Source organism: Cetorhinus maximus, chromosome 12, assembly GCF_964194155.1.
Source record: "Cetorhinus maximus chromosome 12, sCetMax3.hap1.1, whole genome shotgun sequence".
In the NCBI taxonomy this organism is placed as follows: Eukaryota; Metazoa; Chordata; class Chondrichthyes; order Lamniformes; family Cetorhinidae; genus Cetorhinus; species Cetorhinus maximus.
This window is the reverse complement of record NC_135890.1, coordinates 57,476,104-57,496,887: the sequence shown is the minus strand read 5'-3', so window position 1 is coordinate 57,496,887 and position 20,784 is coordinate 57,476,104. Positions and strand designations below refer to the sequence as shown.

The 20,784-nt window shown below is 43.9% G+C and overlaps 1 long non-coding RNA gene across 2 annotated transcripts in view; it reads left to right on the top strand.

Annotated features, from left to right (window-relative positions):
• The window catches only part of LOC144687479 (uncharacterized), a 22,736-nt gene extending 1,952 nt beyond the window's left edge, over nt 1–20,784 (top strand). Inside the window, exons 1-3 of one of the 2 annotated variants that reach the window (XR_013578158.1) lie at nt 2,499–2,630; nt 8,025–8,108; nt 20,724–20,784. This is a non-coding gene — a long non-coding RNA (uncharacterized LOC144687479). Of the gene's footprint in view, nt 1–2,498; nt 2,631–8,024; nt 8,109–20,723 lie in introns of those variants that run through there. The other variant, XR_013578157.1, reaches the window with a different exon arrangement.

Sequence of the window (20,784 nt, the reverse complement as noted above, 5' to 3'; positions counted from 1 at the left end):
AGAGAGGGGGCAGGGGCTGGGAGAGAGAGAGGGGGGGCAGGGGCTGGGAGAGAGAGAGAGGGCAGGGGCTGGGAGAGAGAGAGGGCAGGGGCTGAGAGGGCAGGGGCTGGGAGAGAGAGAGGGGGCAGGGGCTGGGAGAGAGAGAGAGGGGGGGCAGGGGCTGGGAGAGAGAGAGGGGGCAGGGGCTGGGAAAGAGAGGGGGGCAGGGGCTGGGAAAGAGAGGGGGGCAGGGGCTGGGAGAGAGAGGGGGGGGGCAGGGGCTGGGAGAGAGAGGGGGCAGGGGCTGAGAGAGAGGGGGCAGGGGCTGAGAGAGAGGGGGCAGGGGCTGAGAGAGAGGGGGCAGGGGCTGAGAGAGAGGGGGCAGGGGCTGAGAGAGAGGGGGCAGGGGCTGAGAGAGAGGGGGCAGGGGCTGAGAGAGAGGGGGCAGGGGCTGAGAGAGAGGGGGCAGGGGCTGAGAGAGAGGGGGCAGGGGTTGAGAGAGAGGGGGCAGGGGCTGAGAGAGAGGGGGCAGGGGCTGAGAGAGAGGGGGCAGGGGCTGAGAGAGAGGGAGGGGGCAGGGGCTGGGAGAGAGGGGGCAGGGGCTGGGAGAGAGAGAGGGGGCAGAGGCTGGGAGAGAGAGAGAGGGGGCAGGGGCTGGGAGAGGGAGAGAGAGGGGGCAGGGGCTGGAAGAGAGAGAGAGGGGGCAGGGGCTGGGAGAGAGAGAGAGAGGGCAGGGGCTGGGAGAGAGAGAGGGGGCAGGGGCTGGGAGAGAGAGAGGGGGCAGGGGCTGACAGAGAGAGAGAGGGCAGGGGCTGGGAGAGAGAGAGAGCAGGAACTGGGAGAGAGAAAGAGCAGGGGCTGAGAGAGAGAGAGAGAGAGGGCAGGGGCTGAGAGAGAAAGAGAGGGCAGGGGCTGAGAGAGATAGAGAGAGAGAGAGGGCAGGGACTGAGAGAGAGAGGGCAGGGGCTGAGAGAGAGAGAGAGAGGGCAGGGGCTGAGAGAGAGAGAGAGAGAGAAAGAGAGGGCAGGGGCTGAGAGAGAGAGAGAGAGCAGGGGCTGAGAGAGAGAGAGAGAAAGAGAGGGCAGGGGCTGAGAGAGAGAGAGAGAGAGGGCAGGAGCTGAGAGAGAGAGAGAAAAAGAACAGGGGCTGAGAGAGAGAGGCAGGGGCTGAGAGAGAGAGAGAGAGGGCAGGGGCTGAGAGAGATAGAGGGCAGGGGCTGAAAGAGAGAGAAAGAGGGCAGGGGCTGAGAGAGAGAGAGAGATAGGGCAGGGGCTGAGAGAGAGAGAGAGAAAGAACAGGGGCTGAGAGAGAGAGAGAGCAGGGGCTGGGAGAGAGAGAGAGAAAGAGAGAGCAGGGGCTGAGAGAGAGAGAGAGAGAGAAAGCAGGGGCTGAGAGAGAGAGAGGGCAGGGGCTGAGAGTGGGAGAGAGAGAGCAGGGGCTGAGAGAGAGAGAGGGCAGGGGCTGAGAGAGAGAAAGAGCAGGGGCTGAGAGAGAGAGAGAGGGGGCAGGGGCTGAGAGAGAGAAAGAGCAGGGACTGAGAGAGAGAGGGCAGGGGCTGAGAGAGAGCGAGAGCAGGGGCTGAGAGAGAGAGGGCAGGGGCTGGGAGAGAGAGAGAAAGAGAGGGCAGGGGCTGGGAGAGAGAGAGAGAAAGAGCAGGGGCTGAGAGAGAGAGAGGGGGGGCAGGGGCTGGGAGAGAGAGAGATAGAGAGGGCAGGGGCTGGGAGAGAGAGAGAGAAAGAGCAGGGGCTGAGAGAGAGAGAGGGGGGGCAGGGGCTGGGAGAGAGAGAGAGAAAGAGCAGGGGCTGGGAGAGAGAGAGAGGGCAGGGGCTGGGAGAGAGAGAGAGGGCAGGGGCTGAGAGAGAGAGAGGGGGCAGGGGCTGAGAGAGAGAGAGAGAGAGAGAGGGCAGGGGCTAAGAGAGAGAGAGAGAAAGAGCAGGGGCTGGGAGAGAGAGAGGGCAGGGGCTGAGAGAGAGAGAGAGAGAGAGGGCAGGGGCTAAGAGAGAGAGAGAGAAAGAGCAGGGGCTGGGAGAGAGAGAGAGGGCAGGGGCTGGGAGAGAGAGAGAGAGGGCAGGGGCTGGGAGAGAGAGAGAGAGGGCAGGGGCTGAGAGAGAGAGAGGGGGCAGGGGCTGACAGAGAGAGAGAGGGCAGGGGCTGAGAGAGAGAGAAAGAGCAGGGGCTGGGAGAGAGAGAGGGCAGGGGCTGAGAGAGAGGGGGCAGGGGCTGGGAGATTGGAGGCGTTGGAGAAGAGTTTCTGGCGTGGGTCGCTTTGCTTTGGATGAATATTCCATTCTGCTGGGATTGTTGTGTTGCCGGGAGTGGAGGGCGGATTTCTTTCGGCTTCTCCCTCCCACCCCCTCACGCGCCCGCTCTCTCACACTCTCACGCAAGCACACACAGGAAGGCGACTTTCCAGGAACTTTCCAAGAATTGTGTCACGTGAAACCTCTGGCAGTGTGCCAGCTCTTAAAGCAGCGCTGTCTGGGCTCTCTGCCCCTCCAACCCCCTGAACACAGCCTGTCTCCTGTAGCCTGGGCACGAAGCTGCTCTGAGCCAACCTGATCCGCTTCCACATCTGCACCGTGAGCTCTTACATTGTCCAACCCGGATTAACATTTCCAGCCAGACGTCCCAGTTGCGAGTCTCCCTTTAAGGTGCGAGCAGCTACATCAAACCACGTTGTGATGTGTTTCCAAGAATCCCTAGAGGTAGAGACTGGCAGGGAAGTATTTCCCTTTTCATAAATAGACGAAAACTAACTGAAGAAGGACTTTTTAGGGCAGGAGATGACGAGGGGAGAAAGAACTTTACACCCCCTCAATACTCGGGATTTGGAGAGATCCCGGGAAAGAGAGGGGAAGTTCATGTTCAGTTTCGGATTCTGCAAATCACAGGCTCAGTTTGGGAAGCGTTTCAGTCCCAGACACGTCCATAAATAGACTGAGTGGGAACTCGGGGCAAGTTCGCAACCTCTAGCTGGTTAAAAACGATATATACATTCTATATGTATATGTCTGTGTATATAAATGCGCATCATATTTTTATATATCTTATACGCACACATATATTACTACACACGCGCACACAGGCGATAAGCACAGTTCCTTGTGTGTCAGGTAGGGATAAGTAAAATGTCCGTCAGTAAAGGCCGGAGCTTGGGGAAGACGGAAGTGAGTCTACGAAGTTGCCAAGACATCGATAACACTCCAAATTCAAACACCTCCATCCACCTTTAACCTTTAAAAGTATTGCGTGTATTTCACCACAGTATCTCCAGTCCTGATAGGGTGTTATACGGTGGGAGTGCTCTGGGATTTGTAAATACATGGATTGTGTTTATACTGTATTGTGTACAGTCAAGCCATTAATATTTGACCCAGTACAAAGATGTTGTCGGTGTTTTGGAGATAGGCAAACACGCAGGGTATCAACCTCAGTCCCTTTTCTGTCAAAAACCACAGAGAAGTTTTATTTGAGGTTTGTGCAAGTTGTTCATTTTACAATTCAGACAAACCAAATCCTTCTCATGGGTTTTGAAATTGAGATTAGATCGCGTTTGGTTGTTGCGCTTCGGCTGGGTAAATTTCATAACCAAAACTGTAGCAAATTAGAAACAGTTCCTGTCCGGGCACACAGCGTCTCCTTTATCCACCCCTAGATAGCGGGGCCAGTAGTGTTACCTCTGAGCTCCATGTTGAGTAGATGGCTTGATAAATTCTTGTTTTTACAAGGGAGCGGCTTGTCTCTATGAATTACAGAATTGTTACAGCGCAGGAGGAGGCCATTCTGCCCGTCTTGCTTTGGGCTGGCTGTTTAACGCGGGCCTGTAGCGATTCACTTGTCCCTGTACAATCCTAATTGCATCCTAGGTAGCAAGGAGTCCAGTTCTATTCCCATTCTTTAACCACCGTGATTTGGAGCGAATTTGTTATAGGAAGTTCGGACACAAGCGGAGAGTTTGAGAAAGGAATTGAGTGTTGATAACACTGTGGACGGTCACATCCTTGTGGTTTGTGGATATACACTGGGAGTGAAGTATTCCTTTTCTGACCAGGGAGCTGCACTCGTAATTAACGTTAAAGCAGCAACTGGTCAGTGGAAGGGTTGAGCAATCAGGGAAAATAATCAAACTCAGTGGGTACAAAATGGGCGAGACTGGCATCTAGGTATGTGTGGTGGACATATACACGGACATGTGGGGAGGTGTGGTGGGTATATGAACGGGCATGTGGGTAGGCGTAGTGGATATATACACCAGCACAAAAACAGAATTACCTGGAAAAACTCAGCAGGTCCGGCAGCATCGGCGGAGAAGAGTCGACGTTTCGAGTCCACATGACCCAGCATGTGGGCCTGTGTGGTGGGGATACACACGGGCATGTGGGTATGTGTGGTGGAGATACACACGGGGATGTGGGTATTATGTGTGGTGGGGATACACACGGGGATGTGGGTATTATGTGTGGTGGATATACACACGGGGATGTGGGTATTATGTGTGGCGGATATACACACGGGGATGTGGGTATTATGTGTGGCGGATATACACACGGGGATGTGGGTATTATGTGTGGTGGGGATACACACGGGGATGTGGGTATTATGTGTGGCGGATATACACACGGGGATGTGGGTATTATGTGTGGTGGATATACACACGGGGATGTGGGTATTATGTGTGGCGGATATACACACGGGGATGTGGGTATTATGTGTGGTGGATATACACACGGGGATATGGGTATTATGTGTGGCGGATATACACACGGGGATGTGGGTATTATGTGTGGTGGATATACACACGGGGATGTGGGTATTATGTGTGGCGGATATACACACGGGGATGTGGGTATTATGTGTGGTGGATATACACACGGGGATGTGGGTATTATGTGTGGTGGATATACACACGGGGATGTGGGTATTATGTGTGGTGGATATACACACGGGGATGTGGGTATTATGTGTGGTGGATATACACACGGGAATGTGGGTATATGTGGTGGATATATTCACGGGGATGTGGGTATTATGTGTGGTGGATATACACACGGGGATGTGGGTATTATGTGTGGTGGATATACACACGGGGATGTGGGTATTATGTGTGGTGGATATACACACGGGGATGTGGGTATTATGTGTGGTGGATATACACACGGGAATGTGGGTATATGTGGTGGATATATTCACGGGGATGTGGGTATTATGTGTGGTGGATATACACACGGAAATGTGGGTATTATGTGTGGTGGATATACACACGGGAATGTGGGTATATGTGGTGGATATATACACGGTCGGGTCGGCGCACAGTTAATTACGCACCTTGATTGCGAACGAATTTTCATGGAGACTTTTGGTCGCTTTTACGAATAAATGAATTGCAAATTAACATTTCTAATCGGAGTGTAGGGCACGTAGTGGGTGGGTGTAATCTCGGGCTGAGTCCGTGTTCACAATCACTACTCTTTTTGGACACTTTATAGTAACAAGCGCGAAGTAAACATTCCCGTAATGAATGAGAAACACAGATGGGAACTAGATTTGGTGGGGAAAGTGCTTTCATTACAAACCGTTCATTTGGTTTAAGAGTTCCATGATTCTTTCAGTGACTATTTTCCCACAATAAATTCGTTCCATATTTTTGGAAAAAAGAAAACCATACCCTTGGTATTTATAAATGGATTCTAAATTCGGGCACTTTGACCACGTTAAGTTCACTCAGCCTTTACAATGTACTGTAAACAAAAACAACTGACCATGTGACGTTGTTTTCTGCGAGCTGGGTCCAAAATTGTTTCGAAATGTTTGGTTTCGCCTGGATAAAACGAATGATTTCAAGAAACTGGATAATTTGTTCATACCAGTTTCGTTCTTTGTACATTTGTGTGGTTCCTTGTATTTTACTGGTGTGTTTGAACGCGTCTGAATCACGTTTATATATAAAATGGGAGAGAGAATGAACACGTGCTAGATCACATTTGTTCCGATTGCACCTTCGGTTAATCTCAAACCCATTCAGCATTTTATTAGATTTAATGTTACTGGATTGAGAGCTTTTATTCAGCATTATACCGAGGGTTGCTTATTCTAGACTTTTAACAAAACTGCTATAACCTGTATTATGGTAATGCTGGGTTATGTTATATTGTTTAACATTGTACAGTAAGTGTAATTTGAATATTCAGAGGCCCCTAAAAGTAATTATGGAGATTGCAAATTGCGACTAAATTAAATCAATACGGTAACAATTAAATGAAAATGGTGAAAACTTCAGAGTTATAAAGGTAATCGGTTTAGCGCTGTATTTAAAAATATATAATGCAACCTGTAAACATCGTGCTTTTACATAAACGCCCACACATAAATATTGTTTAATGTCTAAAGATCCATGGCATCAAATGAAAAGGTATATTTGACACTAAAACTGCCCCTTTCTTGTCACTACTACTTTATATGTTGGAGATTTGACCTCCAGGCAGACATTGGAAGTTTTAAGTCCAAGCTTTAGTTACTTTGGGAACTGGACAACAGCAGCTTTCGACCAAACTACTTGACGCTAGGTTGTACCATGAGGGGCAACAGGGACCGTCCATAGGTGACTTGCCCTGGCGAAGAAGCAGTGGGAAACTTAAGAAAGGAGAAACATTAAGAAGTTTGTATATATCCGCCCTTCAGATAAAATATTAAAGTAAAGCCACGTCTGCCTGTTGTGGTGATATAGGTGAATGTAAATACCAAGTGACTATTGAAAGAAGAGCAGAGAGTTCTCCCAGCCAAATGCTTTTTTCAACCAACACCCCTAAACAGATTAACTGTTTGTTCATCCCATTGCTTCCCATAGGACTTTGTGGACAAAATGGCTGCTGTATTGTCTACACAATTAGTGGAGGTGTACTTTAACCATTACATGGCAAGTTCTTTGGGAATGTTTCCTACATTACAACACTGTACTTCATTGACTCTAAAGCATTTTGGAATGTCTTGACGTTGTTAGAGATGCAGTACAAATGCAAGTGTTTCTTTCCTTCTTCCTGAATGATTCTAAAATGTTTGATAAGATGCTATAGAAAAAATGACTGCTTTCTTTTACATCATAATGTAATAAGTAGTCAGAATTTTCACAATTAGTTCTTTGACAAACTATTATGAAGAATTAACAATGAAAAATAAGAACAGTTAGAGTATAAACAACTGTGTTGTAAGTGCAAATATATACATTCATGCATGTTGTAATAGTAGAGAAGAATAAGGTTCTAATAACCTGGTATTCTGCTAGAATATGCAAAGGTACATATTAGCTGATGTATAAATAACAACTATATCATTGTATTCTGTTAATACAACTGTAGAGCATGCTTCTCCGATTAGCAAGATTTCACTTACGGTTTTTTTGAACTCATAGTTCACTGTAACAACCCTAACTGCTCTTGTAAGCAGAAAGTAAATTGTAAAGAGGGGCAATGAATATTAGCAAGCACTAAAAACAAATGGTCACAAGAACTGAAAGAAATGGGAAAAGTGTTTGCAGCTGACCAGGCTCACTCACATCCAGGGAATTAGTGCTGCAACTGATCATCTTTTATTGCAAACTTCTAGTTTCTAATTGCATGCTTTCTATCACCTATTTTGCCCTGTACACTCTTGACCAGTAGGAGTGGGTTGAGTCTTTCCAAATTTATTGCAATAGGAGCCTTGCAGCCTGTAACAGGCAAAGGAAACCCTTTGAACACAGGCCCTTGAGGTAAGGAGCTGGTATCTACCATACTCCAATATCAGAATCTGTTTTAAAATGACAGAAATATCCAGACTGGAAATGACCAGAATTTAGAATGAATCATTAATTAGGCTTTAATAACTAAATTGGAAGTGTCACACTCAATGGCATTTAAGCAAAAATTCTCTTTGGCTCCCAGCAAGCGCACACATTAAATGTGTCTCAAAATGTGGTATTTTTGTGTACTAACATTAATCAAGTCATTGTAAACTTTTCCTATGCTCTTGACATTGATTCTGAGGGTAAATCCTCATTGTTACTTTTACAGGAGGAAGAATCTGGTGAAAATAACAAGAGTGAAGAAATAAGAAATATGAGATGAGAAAGGGGAGGAACGAGGATAACATGAATGGTGGGGGAACAAAAACAGTTATAACATGGAAATATAAATGGATTATTAAAAACAGGAACAATTATTTTAAAATTAGTTAAACTGCATGTACAGCATTGTACACAGCATCCAAAATAAACCAGGGGAACTGGAAGAAATAATCCAGATGCAGGAGGGATAACTGAAACAAGACAACATAACGAATAACTAAATTATGCAGTTATAACATAATCAGAAAGCAGTAGAATAAAGGGAAGAACAAACAGGAGGTTAGAAACATTACATATGGATTGAAATAAAAGATAAGAAAGGATTGATCATGCTGATAAGGGTATTCTACAGACCAGTTAATAGTGGAAAGAAGGAAAAGTAAGAAATATGTAATCAAAAACATGAAATGCGTAAAAGACAAAGAATAATAATCATGGAATATTTTAACTAGCTCCAAACAAACTGACAAGAAGAGGCAGCATAAGGATTGTAAGAAACGTAGTTTTTATAATATGTGCAGGACTCCTGTCTTACCCAGTATGAAAAAAGTCCACTGAGATAGGGAGCCCTGCTGGTTCTTAAATGAGAAATGTAGAGTATTTAAAGATACTCAACACAAGTCAGCTGTAAGGTGAATCAAGCAGCAGTTTACTGCTCAGTATAAGTATGCATACAGGGGACAGCACCCTCACATTGTTCCAAGAGGCATCTCACTGTTACAAGATTTCTCTCATACATTTATACCATTCTTGTGACATTTCAACAATAATCATAACTACACAGCATGGATCATATGTCCTTGTTTATACTTTCAGTTCCACACGTACATGGCTGAGTAAAAATAAACCACACCTGGTCCTTGTTCTTCCATTATTCTCCTTCTCGCATAAAGAACACCCTGTCCCCTACTTTATGCTGACTTTCTCAACTCTCCTTTCCCCCCTTTTGGCTCTCTTTTTATCAAGAGTCACTAATTTATCAAAAATAACAATGTCCTAATCCATCTAACCTTATAACCTTTGTTTTCAGCAAAACTATCCCCCCTTATGTCACCGCTTTTACGTTTACATCTGTGTCTGGTTACTCATACCCTAATTACTCTTAGTCTGAAGTCGTTTCAGCAAGCTCAGCAAGGCTAAGCAAAATATGTAATCTCATGTATATATGTAATCTCATGCATTGACCCCTTCGGTTCCCCTGCTTTGGCCACACAAGGAGAATCCTCCACATATGGGCCATGTTATGCTGTGAGCCACTGCCAATACCAGTTTCTTACTCCATGTGGATGACCAAGCCCATGGTTGGGTTCACTTCATGATGGCAGGCTGCAGGACCTCACACTCCCCCTCATCCTTTGGAATTGATGGTGTGGGTACCCTAGCTTGACGGTAAATATGGACCCTGGGATTCCCAACTGAATTTGAGTGGGCTGTGTTCATCACGCTAACTCTAGTGATACCCTTCATCCAACAGCGAAGACAACACTCTAACAGCAGGCAATTAGCAACTAAACCACCACTAGCACATGGGAAGCAATTCTAATACAGGGGTGAACATCCACTCTAAGGTTCCAGTCTCAGGTTTCCCACCACCGTGTGTCCTTCAATTCTTATTTCACATCCTCTCCCAGCTGCCTGACCTCTTGTTGGATCTGATGCTACTGCTTCATTGTTGCCTAGGTCTCTTTTCTCAACTTCAGTAGATGCTCCGGCAGTTCAGGGATTCGCTTGCCCTTGGGAAGCAGGTATCTCAGTAAGTCATCCTTCAGATCATTGGTTAAATTCATCAGCTCCCTACAAGGAAGACGGATGGAGGTTATTGCTGAATGTCTGATTGTCATTGTGGCTCGGGGATGGAAGCAGAAATTAGAGTTGATCACTGGGCGGGCAGTGGATGAAGCTGTACTGGTATTGAGGCTGGTTGGTGATCCCACAATATTCCCCTCTTCCATGATATGCCACCTGCATTGGCTCATGTTGGGCATTGGAAATTTCAAGAGTAGAGTTTAAGGTGGTGTTAAACCCACGCACAGCTCTATTCCCCATCCCTACGGGATGTGGGCGGGCTACATTATTCCCTTTCTCTCTGCACCCGGCCAGCAAGATCCCTGTAAAGAAGGAATCTCTGGGTTGTGTATTTGGGCACAGGGTAGTACTTAAGCCAATTGACAACTCTTATGATCCTAATATTTTCTACCTCATAAAGGGGCTTGGATGTCTCTCCTCATAAGCTCAGTATGGCCAGCACCATTCCTATTAATATAAAATCAAAATACTGCTGAGGCTGGAAATCTGAAACAAAAACAAAAATAGCTGGAAAAACTCAGCAGGTCTGACAGCATCTGTGAAGAGGAATACAGTTAACGTTTCGAGTCCAAATGACTCTTCATCAGAACTCTTCTTTGCCTCCACCTATTACTGGCCTTCTATCCAGCTCCACCTGTCCCACCCCCCTTAAACAGCTTATATTTCACCACATTTCTAAATTTCCTCGGTTCTGATGAAGAGTCATATGGACTCAAAATGTTGACTGTCTTCCTCTCCACAGATGCTGTCAGACCTGCTGAGTTTTCCCAACTATTTTTGTTTCCATTCCTATTAATCATAGCTGGATGATGACACAGTGTTTAGTAGCCAGAGAAGCTTGTATTACCCCTCTCAAGGTGCATGAGGAACAATTTCTGCCAACCCTGCAGGCTGTCATCTGTAAACCAATCTGGCACACCCCACTGTGGGGTTGAGCTGAATTATTCCGCAAGTCCCCCACCAGCCATGCACCATAGCTGTAGGTACTTGGTCCCTTCCTGCTCGGGTGGTGGTTTTGTGTAAGGTGGCGATTGTATGAGCATGGTCTGCTAGTTCTAGCTAAATTCTCCCCATTCTTCCCCTGCTGACTCTCCAGTTTTATTGGCTGTCAGCATGAGGTCCCTCGATTTAGATGCCAGGTAATTCACCTTGTCGTCAATCCCAGCTCTGTCCAGGGAATTAACTGTGGATGACACTGCCCTATAGTTAGGTCATTGCCCGAGCCCCTGTTATTGCGGGGCAGCTCAGATCTCCTACCCCCTGAAGCCTGGACAGCATCGGTGCCAACGATATCGAGCAGTTTCTGATAGAAAGTCCTCGTCTGTGTCTTGCACCAGCTCGGGACAACCAAGATTATTTTGTGGTGAACATTTTCAAGTGGAGCCCTGCCCGAGTTCTGTGTTACAGCCCTCAAGTCCACTTTGAGGGCCCGGGTGCATTTGGGGACACCTTAAGGCTTCCTCAGTGGCAGTGGTTGTGATCTCGGGGTCTGATATTTCTGGGGAAGTGTGGGTGGTTGCGGTTGTAGGGGCACCCCTTGGGCACACTCTCTACTTGCTGTCCTCCCTGCCTGTATTAACACACATTCCCCAGCCCCTTTGGTCATCTTTCGGTGAGAACTTGACCTGACTCCAACTAGTGTAACACCAGACTTCAATACAATCGTCCATCACTGCCGGGCACATGGTGCATAGACTGTGGGATTCTACACATTGCTCATGAGCCCCCAACCCGGCAGTCTCGATCTTCTGTTTATCTGTTATAAATTTGGTTATCGGTCCCCACTCATTGTCATCTGGCCCGGACATGGTTATATGGTATCAACCTCGGCCCGAAGGGGTCAATGCATGAGATTACATATATACATGAGATTACATATTTTGCTTAGCCTTGCTGAGCTTGCTGAAATGACTTCAGACTAAGAGTAATTAGGGTATGAGTAACCAGACACAGATGTAAACGTAAAAGCGGTGACATAAGGGGGGATAGTTTTGCTGAAAACAAAGGTTATAAGGTTAGATGGATTAGGACATTGTTATTTTTGATAAATTAGTGACTCTTGATAAAAAGAGAGCCAAAAGGGGGGAAAGGAGAGTTGAGAAAGTCAGCATAAAGTAGGGGACAGGGTGTTCTTTATGCGAGAAGGAGAATAATGGAAGAACAAGGACCAGGTGTGGTTTATTTTTACTCAGCCATGTACATGTGGAACTGAAAGTATAAACAAGGACATATGATCCATGCTGTGTAATTATGATTATTGTTGAAATGTCACAAGAATGGTATAAATGTATGAGAGAAATCTTGTAACAGTGAGATGCCTCTTGGAACAATGTGAGGGTGCTGTCCCCTGTATGCATACTTATACTGAGCAGTAAACTGCTGCTTGATTCACCTTACAGCTGACTTTAGATACTCCACATCAGGAAACAGACTAGAACAAATAAGATAAGAGCGAGCAGGGGGACATCTAGTCAATAGTAATCATAACATCATATGGTTTAAAATAAAGATTGAGAAGGATGTAAGTAAACCAAAGGCCTAGTAATAGCTGATTTTGAGAGGATGCGAATGGAACTAAGGGAAATAAACTGAAGAAATTTACTGTTAAGCAAATAAATAGAACAGCAGTGGGAAATACTTCAAATGGTGATTATCAGAGTCCAGGAGAAATATATACACTAAAAAGCAAGAATAAATGAGCCAGAAATGATACATCATGGTGAATAAAGAAATGAGCAAAATATACATTTAAGAAACAGGCATATGCTAAGTACATGGACACCGAAGGAAAGGAAGACAAAGGGAAATAAAAAAGTTTAGGAAAGAAGTATAAAAAATGAAGCGAAACAACATTAAACTGTCAAGGAATTGAAATATAGTAAAGTATTTTGCAGACACATAAATAACAAAAGAAAAATCTGTATAGGGATAGGGTCACTAAGGGTTACACACAATAAACCCAGAGGCAATGACAGCGAAATAGCAGAAACATTAAATATTATTTTACTTTGGTATTTACCATGGAGACTAAGGTGATGGACATGACATTGGGAGAAGAGATCAACAAAGTTATCTGGCTGAGCTTTTAGGGAGAAGCTGAAGTCCCGCTGCCGGGGCCGAAAGTGAAAGTTGTTTTCGCTCTAGCAGGAGGCAGGACCCTGGGGCGGCATATGACAGGCAGCAGCCAATGAACAGGCTGCTACTGCTGGGGTCACCATCCTACAGAGGGTGCCTGCCCGCCCCCTAAAGCTGCAGCCCATTGATAGGGGCCGGTAGCTTAGCCGCCTTGGCCACGTCAATGCTCACGGTGGCTGCGGCTCCAGGGTGAGGGCACCTCAATGGCCGGATTATCTCGAAGAGTAGATAGATTTTGGGGGGATGTCGGGGGCCAGGCTGGAAAACGGCGATCGGGGATGAGGGAGGGGGGCTGTCATGGTGCTCCATTGCCACAGTGATAGCCATTGCCACGGGGGGCAGCCAATGCCTCCAGGCAGCCCTTCCGTTAGCCATGGAGTGGACTTTAAGGAAGGGTCCCCACCTGGAACCCACTGGGACGACACCATGGGTTCACGCGGCGGTCTCCACGGGCAGTGGGCCCTCCTGCTGCAGACAAAATGCTCAGGGACAGAGGCAACCTTTAATTGAGTTATTGTTGCTCAATTGGCTTCACAGCAGGCTAAGGCTCCTGCCGCTGGCAATATGCTACAGTGGCATGAAGATGTTGGGCTCCCTCTCGCTACCTTCCACTGCCATATTGCCAGCCCTCCTGCCTCCCAGGCTAACCAGAATGTGCCCGGGAAATTCAGCTCAGAATAACGTGTAAGAAAGAGAAGGGGAGATAATTGATTAACTACTCAAATTTGAAGAGAACAAAACGCTGAGTCCAGATAGATTACGTCCATGCATGTTAAAGGAAGTTAAAGAAGAAATATCAGAGGCACCATTACATATATATATATATAGAAGCCCATTACTAAAGGAAACTGTCAAATGTGATTCCTGTATTTAAAAATGGATGGGGAGCAAGTCCAAGAAACTTTAGACCAACTATCTTAATGTCAATGGTAGGAAAGATAATGGAATCCTTACTCAAGCAAATGATAGAAAACGTCTAGTAACTGACAATTCAGCACAGATTTCAAAAGCAAAGGTTAAGTTTGATCAACACATTGAATTCTTTGAACAGAAAGGGAAGATAAGGGTAGTGTAGTGGATGTAATATATTTGGATTTTCAAAAGACCTTCGATAAGGTACTGCATAGTATACTCACAACTAATGTCAGAACATGTGGGGCCTGATTGTGTGGGTTTTGAATAAGTTAAAATTTCACCCCAGGAATCACAGCACAAGTAGCAGAATGGATAGCAAACTGGCTACAAAACAGAAAACAGCAAGTACAAGTTAAAGGTAATTACTCGGACTGGCAAAGGTTGGAAGTGATGTTCCACAGAACTCGGTGCTGGGACCACTGTTGTTCATCATTAACATAAGTTATTTGGACTCAGAAATCGGAAGTACAATTTCAAAATATGTGGATGACCCCAAATAGAGGGTATAAGTAATACAGAGAAAGACTGTGACAAAATACAGTAAGACATTAATAAGCTTGCAAAATTGGCATATAAATAGCAAGTGAACTTCAACATAGTAAAGTGCAAGCTGGTACATTTCTGTAGGGAAAAGGCCACATATTCCATAAAAAATAAATGTTCAAATGGGGTAAGGGGGTCGTGGAGTGGATGGGATGAAGATTACAGATACACAAAAGCAAACAAAGCTCGGGGGATCATTTCCAGAGGGATAGAATTGAAAAATAAAGAAGTTATGTTACCGGTAAACTTGAACAGAATCTTAGTGTCATGAAATTATAATAATTTTCATAATATTATTATGATTTATTGTAAAGGTGGGTTAATAGTGGGGTTTGGATTAGTTTCTTTGTGGGGGATTTAATAGAATTGGAGGCAGCTGGTCTGGAGCTTTTGAGTTATCAGAAGGGAAGCTAGGTTTGAAATGGCAAATACGTAAACATGGCTGAAGTTTTAGAATGTGAGGTATGAGGAACATTTGCATTTTTAGATAAATTAGGTTAGTTTGAATTTCAAAGGGATGGTAAGATGTTACACCTAGCCATAAGAAGCTAAGCTAAACAGTGTGTTTATTTTTCCCAAAGATTACTGATAATATGAGTACTATGAAATATTTATATTATGTGAAAAGTAAAGTTGCAGAGACATTGGAACAATGGAATTTACATTAAAAAGGGAGAAACATGTATAAAGGAGATGAGGTTGTGTGTAAGGAAGAAGGCATTCTAAGATCTAACACAAGTGTGAAAAGCCTCCAGCCTCTATGCATCAAGTTGCGGTCTACAGGAACCGAAGCTAAGAAAACTCACTGTGAATATCACTGTCCAGAGTATTGTGTGTTTCGCCTGGGTCGGTTGAAATGTATTTGTTTTTACTGTTGCCTTAACAGAGTTGTAACTGGGAGTCAGATTACTTAAGGGAGTTAGGAGTTATTATAGCAGTAATTTGTAGTCCTACATATGTGCTTAAAATCTTTTCTTCTATTAATAAATGTTTAATATCATTTTGTAAAAGACCTCTAAGACTTGGTGGACTTATTACTACTGAGTTCAAAGCACGCATCTCAAAATAAAATATAAATTGCAAAACAGTTGTGGCAGCTGTTTCAAGTTTCCCTCTGGGATTTGAGCATTTACCATCCGCTGTGCCATAACAGTTAGACCGCACTTGGAGCATTGTGAATAATTCTGGCCTTCATATTATAAAAAGGATATATAGATACTTGAACGAATGCAATAGAGATTAATTAAAATGAGGCCTATTAGGAAAGATTGAACAAGCTGGGACTCATTTTTCTAAAAAAGCGAAGACTGAGGGTGACTAAATAAAAGTCTTTTTAAAAATTGCAAGGATTTGATAGGGTGAATGTAGAAATGATGTTTCCATTTACGAGTCAGACCAGAACTAGTGACCGTAAATATAAGACAGTCACCAATAAATGCAAGAATAATTCTGGAGAAGCCCCTTTACCCACAGAATGTTGAAAATGTGGAATGTGCTACTAATGGAACAGTTTAGGCGAATAATATAGACTCATTAAATGGGAAGCTAGTTTATCACGAGGGAGAAAGGAACAGAGGGATATGTTAATTGGATTAGGTGAAGCAAAATGGGGGAAGCTCATGTGATGCATAAACACTGGCATTGACCTGTTGGACCAAATGGAATACTTCTGTGTTATATATACTGTGTAATATTATGTATATGTCCCAGTATTCATAGTTTTTCACTTAACTATTCAGAAATTAACCAAATTCTTGCAAAGTTACTTGAGTTTCATTTCACGTGTATGTTACCATCCTGAAGGCTGCATTGAACAGTAACTTACTTAAAGGTAGGATGTCAGTGTAAAAACTCGCATGTGTATAGGATGTCCCAAAGTGCGTTACAATGAAGTACTTTTGTAGTGTAGTCACTGTTGCAGTGTAAGAAACATGGCATGCATGCAGTTTGCACAAAGCAAATTCCCAAAAACAGCAATGAGAAAAATAACCAATAATTTTAATGTTGTTAATTGAGGGATAAATATTGGCCAGGACATCACTGCTCCAATGAAAGGTCACGGACCTGAAGCACTAACATAGGAACATAGAACTTAGGATCAGGAGAAGGCCATTGGGCCCCCTCGAGCATACTCTGCCATTCAGTAAGAACATGGCTGATCTGGCTGTTGTCTTAACTCCACTTTCCTGTGCACCCCCCAATACCCTTGACTCCCTTGTCTATCAAAAATCTATCTAACTCAGCCTTGAATAAATTCAATGACCCAGCCTCCATTGCTTCTTTGGGAAGAGAATTCCACATATTAATGACTCTCTGAGAGAAAAAAAATTCTTGCCTAGCTCTTAAAAGGGAGACCTCTTACTCTTAAAATGTGTCCTCTAGTTCTAGTCTCCCTACACAAGGAAACATCATCCAGATATCCGCCCTATCAAGTCCCCTCAAGATCTTATATGTTTCAATTGAATTACCTCTCATTCTTCTAAACTCCAATGGGTATAGGCCCAACCTGTTCAACTTTTCTTCATAAGATGAGCCCTTCATCCCCAGAATGAATCGAGTGAACCTTCTCTGAACTGCTTCTAATGCAATATTTTTTCAAATAAGGAGACCAAGACTGTACATAATACTCCAGACGTGGTTTCACCAATGCTCTGTACAGCTGCAGTAAAACTTCCCTACTTTTATATTTCATTCCCTTTGCATTAAAAGCCAATATTCCATTTGCCTTTGTAATCACTTGCTGTACCTGCATACCAACTTTTTGTGATTCATGTACCAGGACATCCAGATCCCTCTGTACCACTGAGTTCTGCATCTCTCTCCATTTAAATAGTATACTGCTTTTCTATTCTTTGTGCCAAAGTGGACAAGTTCACATTTTACCACGTTATATTCCATCTGCCAAATTTTTGCTCACTCACTTAACCTATCTACATCCAATTTCAGACTCTCTATCTCCTCTTACTTTTTTACCTATCTTGGTGTTATTGACAAATTGAGCTCCCATATATTTGGTCCCTTCATCCAAATCATTGATATAGACTGTAAATAGATAAGGCCCCAGCACTGATCCCTGTGATTCTCCATTAGTTACAGCTTGTCAACCTGATTATAACCAATGCCTCTACAATTTATCCCTACTCTGCTTCCTGTTAGCTAACAAACCTTTTATCCATGCTAATATGTTACTCCTTACACCATGTGCTCTTATCTTGTGTAGTAACCTTTGATGTGGTACCTTTTCAAATGCCTTCTGGAAATCCAAGTACATCACATCTACAGGTTCCCCTTTATCTACCTTGCTTGTTATTTCCTCAGAAAACTCTAATAAATTAGTTAAACACAATTTCCCTTTCACAAAGCCATGCTGACTCTGCCTGATCACATTATGATTTTCTATGTACCCTGCTATAACCTCCTTTAATAATGGATTCTAGAAATGTTTCTATGACAGATGTTGGGCTAACTGGTCTATAATTTCCAGCTTGCTGATTCCCTCCTTTCCTGAATGTTACATTTGCCATTTTGCAATCCACTGGGATCCTTCTAGAATCTAAGGAATTTTGTATGATTATAACCAACGCCTCTACTATCTCTACAGCCGCTTCTTTTAAGATCCTAGGATGCAAGCTATCTGGTCCTGGGGACTTGTCAGCCTTTAGGTCTAATAGTTTCCCCAGCACCCTTTGCCTGGTGATGGTGATTGTTTTGAGTTCATCCCTCCTTTTCACCTCTTGATTTTCAACTACCTTTGAGAATTCTCTAAGTCTTCTACAGTGAAGACAGACACAAATACCTGTTCAATGCCTCCACCATTTCCTTATTTTCCATTATCAATTCCCCAGAGTCCCTCTCTAGATAACCAATATTAGTTTTAGTTTTTTTCGATTTAAATTATGCAGAAACTCTTACTATCTGCTTTTATATTACAAGTTACTTTCTCTCATACTCTACTTTCTCCATCTTTATTTTTTTAGTCATTCTTTGCTGGTTCTTAAAATCGGACCAATCTCCTGACCTATCACTAATCTTTGATTTCTGATTTATACAGCATTTCTTTCAATTTGATACAATTCTTAACTTCCTTATTTAGCCACGGATGATGCATCCTTCTCAAAGAGTCTTTCCCACTGGGATAAATCTTTGCCAAATGTTATTAAATATCTTAAAAGTCTGCCACTGCATCTCTACTGTCCTACCTTTTAACCTAATTTCCCAATTCACTTGGCCAGCTTTACCTTCATACCCTTATTTGTACTTTTATTTAGTTTTAAAACACTAGTCTTAGCTCCACTCTTTTCCCCTTCAATCTGAACATGAAATTTTATCATATTATGATCTCTGTCATATAGAAGCTCCTTTACCATGAGGTTATTGATTATTCCTATCTCATTGCATATTACCAGGTCTAAAATAGCCTGCTCCCTGGTTGGCTCCAGAATGTACTGCTCTAAAAACTGTTCCAAATACACTTTATGAACTCCTTTTCTAGGCTATCTTTGCCAATCTGATTTGCTCAATCTATAGTTAATCTTACATGCCCCATTTATTTCTTCCTGTATACTCTGTCCTACAGTGTAACTACTGTTTAGGGGCCTATAAACTACCCCCATAAGTGATCTCTTACCTTTCCTAATTCTTATCTCTACCCACACTGATTCTACATCATGGTCTTTCAAGCTAAGGTCATCTCTCACTACTGTACTAATGGCATTGTTAATTAGCAAAGCTACTCCCATCACCTTTTCCTAGTTTCCTGTCTTTTTGGAATGTTAAATACCCTTCAATATTCAGGTCCCAGCTTTGGTCACCTTGCAACCATATATCTGAAATGACTAACAATTCATCCATTTTGTTACAAATGCTGAGTGCATTCAGATACAGAGCCTTTAACTCTGTCTTTTCACCATTTTTGCAATCTCTGGCCTCATCTGCAGACACATTCTTGAGTTTGTGTTCTCTGTCCCTTCCTACCAAACTCTGGTTATCATTATCCAAATTGCTACCCTACTCTTTTACATCATTGTTTCCCTTTGATTTATCACGTCTCCTCTCACATAATCCCTTCTCCCCACTAGATAGTTTAAAGCCCTCTCTACCACCCTAGTTATATGACTCGTCAGAACACTGGTCCCAGCACAGTTCAGGTAAAGACCATCCCAATGGTACAGCACCCACTTTCCCCAGTAGTGCCAATACTCCATGAATTGAAACCCAGTTCTCTCAAATCAGTCTTTGAGCCACATATTCATCTAGCTAATCTTATTTACCCTACACCAATTTGCTTGTAGCTCAGGTAATAATCCAGAGATTATTAACTTTGACGTTCTGATGTTTAATTTAGCCCCTAGCTGCTAATATTCTCTATGCAGAACCTCTTTCCTAGTTATATCTATGTCGTTGGTACCCATGTGAACCACAACAACTGGATCCTCCCCATTGCAAGTTCCCCTTCAGCCCAGAACAGATGTCCCAAACCCTGGCACTGGGCAGGCAACCAAACCATCTGGAAGCTCTCAGCTGTAGAGAACTTTGTCTATGCCCCTGACCATAATGTCTCCTACTACTGCTACACTCCTATTTACTCTACCTGCTTGAATGGCTTCCTGTACCACGGTGCCATGGTTGGTTCACTCATCCACCCTGCAGCCCCCTCTCTTATCCGTACAGATTAACTCTGTTTCTCTCTCCACAGATGCTGCCAGACCTGCTGAGTTTTTCCAGCATTTTCAGTTCTCATACCAGGGAGAACTTGCCTGTTGTTTTCCAAATAGTGCTGTGAGAAATTTTACATCTACTTGAGAGGGCAGACACGCAGCCTTGGTTTAACGTCTCATCTGAAAAATTCACCTCCAAAAGTGCAGCAGTCAGTCGGTACTGCACTAGAATATTAGTTCAACCTTTTGCTCAAGTCTCTGGAGTGGGTCTTGAACCCACAACCAAGCAAGATTGCTACCTCTGTACCACAGCTAATGGAGTAAGAATTCTAAGAAGCTGCTGTGGTTTCCTGTTGTGCATTATGAACCACTGTGGTATATTGTTTCTCAAGTACTATTAATCTGTGTCAACTGACTGGAATAAGCAGGTGTAGAAGACTCTTAAAGGGTTGTCACTTGTTACTTGTAATTCCACAGACCTGTGTTACACACTTAGTAGGTAATGCCTGTGTGTTTAGAATAGTCTGCCCCATTCTTGCCAAGGGGGCCTGTTTTGGGGTGTTTGCCTGAGACTTGTCACTTCCCTGGAGGTTCATGCTGGCAAGGGACTCGTAAGGGCTTCAAAAACACTTTGCCATTCCAGTGATCTGT